This window comes from Mesoplodon densirostris, chromosome 2 (genome assembly GCF_025265405.1).
Source record: "Mesoplodon densirostris isolate mMesDen1 chromosome 2, mMesDen1 primary haplotype, whole genome shotgun sequence".
Taxonomy (NCBI): Eukaryota; Metazoa; Chordata; class Mammalia; order Artiodactyla; family Ziphiidae; genus Mesoplodon; species Mesoplodon densirostris.
The window spans coordinates 182944237-182949483 of NC_082662.1; the positions used below are offsets into that span (position 1 = coordinate 182944237).

Genomic DNA, 5247 nt, shown 5'->3' on the forward strand with positions numbered 1-5247 from the left:
GCGGCTGGGCCCATGAGCCATGGCCGCTGGGCCTGCGCGTCCGGAGCCTGTGCTCCGCAACGGGAGAGGCCACGACAGTGAGAGGCCCGCATACCGCAAAAAGAAAAAAAAAACAAAAAACATTATTTGTGGACACAATCCCCAGAATATATAAAAACATTTTAAACCAATTTCCTACTTAAAGGATTTAATTATGAAAAATAGGTTGTTTCCATTTTACCCTTTAAAAAATCTTAAATTAATAATTATTTGCACACTTATTATTTACTAAGGGAATATTCCTAAAATGTAACCATTCTTTTCTCTTAACTCTTCCATTTGAACTTTATAATATGTTTAAAGTCTCAGAATTGAAAGCTCAAGGCAGTATTAAATTCAAGGTAGGATACAAAAAACAAATATCAGGATGAACGTTTAGTCAAGGCTTATAATCAAATAATTAGTATCAGAGTTACAAGAATTCTGGAGGGGTTAAGCCCTGTGTAAAATTTTAGTATATCAGGCAGAGAAACAGAAGACCACGTCCATGAGGTAACAAAGAGTGCTAGTCAGAGAGTCCATAATCCAAAGAGCAATAGGGCAGGAATATTAACTTGACCACAGCCAGTCCACAACGAACGAGAACTCTCAGGATTTTAGTTGGTTTCCACCATCTTTGTAGAAGACTCTGACTGTTTTAAAGTTTTTATCCTCTTTACCTGGATCATCACCAGGGTGATGTGAGAGAAAGTCTCTTTCTTTCCCCCTGTCTAAACCAAGAATTTGAGATTTCCATAAGATAGAGCTCTATATTCACATTCTTAAAGGGTCCAATATGGTGCTGGATGATTATGGAAGAGAAATTCTGTTATTTTTATGTCTGAAATGGGTCCATTCTATGATCCTTCCTTTGAGAAGGGAAACTCTTCTGCTTGGTTTCAGAGCCTGGAGAAGTAAATAATTAAGATTTTTTTCCCTCATTTTTTCAATCTACTTCTCCATATAACCCTTCTTTCCTTATCAGAGCAGGCAAATAGCAGAGTTCATTTAGCAAGATAAAGATCTTAAAATACACAAATGTTCTATTTAATGGGACTATAACTTGTTTTTGTACCCTTGAAGGTTCTTAATGCGTTTAGACAGGCACAATAAGTTATTTTAATAGAAATACTAATAAAAAAGAAGAGAGCTTTCAATTTGTGTATCGTGCTGAGCTGAAATCTGTATTTAAATGCATCTGGGGCTCCCTTTGCTAGTTGGTTAGCAACTAATCATGATTATACTGTTTGATTGCCTAACACCTACAGGCCATTACCAAGAGACTGTTTCTAAGTACTATAGGACTCACATTCCATTGCTGTATCATTTGAATCAAACTTTCATCATAATGTAGACTACAACTGCAGAGCTAGGTAGATACATACATACTTGGATACATATAGATAGATATGGATTTATAGATGTATATTCTAGACATAAGGTAATTTCAGGAAAACACTAAGAATTTGATGGCATAAAATTTATAAAATTAAAGATACAGCCAAGTAAGCAGTGTCATAAATTATTTTTTTTTAAGTTCCTTTACTACTGCCCCAAAGCAATTAGGGATCCTACTAAAGACTATTCAAAAGTGACTAAGAATGTTCAGATGAACCTTAGCCAAATACACAGCTGCATCACTGAATTTTACCCTAGACACACATAATGCACATCTGTTCTTCAGCCTCACTGAACAGCAGACTGCTCCAGTACATCAGATAACATTCATTAGTTGTTTGAAAGATGAAGTCACATGCTAAAGTCAGATAGCTATTGATTTTCACTAGTTCCTGATCTGTATGAAAGCTCTATTCTATTTCTAGCCTATTGCAAATAGAAAAATTTTAAAGGCATGGTCTATATCTAAGTCAGCACATGGTGTTCACTGAGATAATTTTAATTCCACAGGCTATGCAAGAAGATATGCCAAGTGAAATGACAACAAAAAATAAGAATGAAAAAGAAAAGAGAGAAAGAAGGAAAGGAGAAAAAAGAAAAAGAGGAAGAAAGAGAAAAGAACACAGTAATTCAGTGATAGTGTTAAGACAAGGAAAATAGCATATATATTTAGCAAGACGGGTAAAAAGCACTTCACTTATTATCAGGCCATTACGTGGAAAATATAATTTACTCAAAACCATTCGGAAACATTCATTTAGAGTTAATATTAAGCAAACTAAACATTCTGTCATTTAATTTTTGCATTTCCATCTGAAAATTTAGGCACAACGGAAATAAATCAAAGAAGCTTTTAAATCAAATAATTTTAAACTGTTTTTTATTCCCCTTGGCAAATGTGTGTGACTGTATAAAAGTCTGTATAAATTTGGGGAATGTTATTTTACATGATTTTTGTTAAGAAAAAAGACAATTACTATGTATTCATTGGAAATTACAGTTCTTATCATAATTTCACTAAAAAATTTCTAATAATTGTTGTCCCTGAAATTACAATACAGTTAATACTACCTAGTCAATTTATTTAAAAAGGGGGATATAGGCCTCATGGAAATTAAAATTTAAAAGTGTGTAAAAGAATAATGCAAACAGTAAAGGGAACTCCCTGGTGGTCCAGTGGTTAGGACTCTGCACTTCCACTGCAGGGGACCTGGGTTCCATCCCTGGTCAGGGAACTAACATCCCACAAGCCACATGGCCAAAAAAAAAAAAAAAAAAAAACTTTGAAAAAGAAAAAGAGTAATGTATAAAAAGAAGTATAGTTTACATCATTCAGGTGGCTATGTCCTCGATATTCCATTAGTCCTGTGTGAATTGCTGTAAATTCCTGAATATGTTTTAATCCCAATCCTTAATCATGACACGTTCTCTATTCAAATGTACAAATAAATTGACAATCGCTAAGTGGGTTCCAATAAAACAGCCAAGGAAGCAACAATTATAAAAATGAAAAAAAAATGTTTACTGGTATGTCACAAATGTTAAATGTAAGGCTAAGTCCTATTTTTCCTTTGGAATCCTGTTGTATCAGTCTGGTAAAGCTTGATTTTGCTGTAAAACCAAGCAACCCGTCCTGCGCCTCAGCATGGCTGCTTTGCGTTTGCTGCTCTCTAGTGCCTGGAGGCTGCACTGCGGCATCACGGGTCAGGTGGGCAGTCGGTGGTGAGTCCAGCAGGGTCTTGCTGCCAACCCCTCTGGCTACAGGCCCCTTGCGGAGCTCCCAGACTGGTCTTACGGGAATGGCCGCCCCGCTCCTCCGATGGAAGGCCAGCTTCGAAGAAAAGGCCAAAGGTAAAACTTTGCAAGACGAGCTGTACTGCTGTCACAGGAAATGGATGCTGGAGTACAGGCATGGCAGCTCAGGCAGCAGAAGTTGCAGGAAGAAGAAAGGAAGCAGCAGAATGGTCTTAAACCCAAAGGGGCCCTACTGCAGAACCCACGACCAAGTCAATAAAAAGCAACTCCTGCCTCCCCCAGAAAAACAAACAAACAAACAAAACAAAACCAAGCAACCCTAAATTCTCACCAGCTTAAAACAATTTAAATTTATTTATTGCTCAGTTGACATGACATTATGAGTTGGCTGGGGGCTCCAATCCATACTGTTGTCTGGTAATTCATCAGAGATGAATAACTATATGAAAGTATTTCTTTTTTTTTGTTATGATATATAGTTATTTAATGGTACTTTGAGCCTATTTATGGCAAATCCAAAATCTTAGACAGATGCTTGCTCAAGTTATATTGTATAAAATTAAAAATAATAATAACCTAATAATAGAACTACCATATGACCCAGCAATTCCACTCTTGAGTATATATCTGAAAAAAAAAACCCCACAAATTTGGAAAGATACATGTACCTCAGTGTTCAAAGCAGCATTATTTACAACTGCCAAGATACGGAATCAACCTAAGCGTCCATCAACAGATGAATGGATAAAGATATATTCCATACAACGGACTACTACTCTGCTATAAAAAACAATGAAATTTTGCCATTTGCAACAAGTGGATGGACTTGGAGGGCATTATGCTAAGTATCAATAAAATAAGTCAGAAAGAGAAAGACGAATACTGTATGCCATTACTTATATGCAGAATCTACAAAATACAAAAAACTAGTTAATATAACCAAAAAGAAGCAGACTCACAGATATAGAGAACAAACTAGTGTTACCAGTGGGAGGAGGGGCTAGATAGGGGTAATGGATTGAGAGGTACAAAGTATTATGTATAAAATAAGCTACAAGGATATATTGTACAACACAGGGAATATAGCCAATATTTACAATAACTATAAATAAAGTATAAACTTAAAAACTGTGACATCACTCTATTATACACCTGTAACTTATATAATTCTGTACATCAACTATATTTCAAAAAAAACAAAGGATTCATGGCAAAAAATAGTAATAACCTATTTCTCTAATCTGGGTAAAATCAAAGTGAGAGCCAGGAAATAAATGTATTCTAAAAAAATTACTTATAGCAGATACTTATACTACATGTAGTAAATATTAAGAATTTAAGAAGAGAGAAATAATGAGATAATTATATTATCTTTGATGAGGGAAGGCCATTTTTTAAATAAGTGCTAGGTGCTGAGGCATCATAGTACATACAAGAGGCTTCCAAAAAATATTTGAAAAACTTTGGTTTTCAGACAAAAATAAAGTTGATTATAAATAATTTCAAGTATTTCATCAATGTTTCCTGAATATTTTCATGAAAATAGTCATGACTTCATTAAAAACCATCTAAAAGATATCTGAACACATAGACTGGTCTTATATATTTTAATAAATAATGTGAATTATTTATTCTATGAAAAAATACATTTGTGTAAATAAGACATTTATTTACTCATAAAATATTAAGTAACAAATTATACTAAATATTGAAAAACAAGGGTGAAGAAGATCTAGGCATAGTTCTTCCCCTCAATGATTTTTATTCTACAAGAGAATACAGAATTTTTAAAAAAGCATTCAAGCTTTCCACAAGTGCTGAAAGAATGTTGTAACAGATAAAGATGAGAGTGAAGGAGTTGTTTTAGACAGAATAACAAGGAGACCTGCATACTGTAGTGAGATTTAAAGTTGATACCTAAAAGATGAAAAGAATTTGTTCATTTCAAGACACAAGGGGAAAGTGTATTGAGGAAAATCTAAATTAGAAGGATTGATGTGTTCCACAAACTATCTTAAAGCCAGACTACTGATTTTAGATCTAACAGCTGAAGAGCTTAGAAGTTTTCACTTCCAT

At 34.5% G+C, this 5247-nt stretch overlaps 1 pseudogene; it reads left to right on the forward strand.

Moving 5' to 3' along the window:
* Positions 1–3061: 3061 nt before the first annotated feature.
* Positions 3062–3432, forward strand: LOC132483371 (large ribosomal subunit protein mL52-like; annotated as a pseudogene).
* The last annotated feature ends 1815 nt before the right edge of the window (positions 3433–5247 follow it).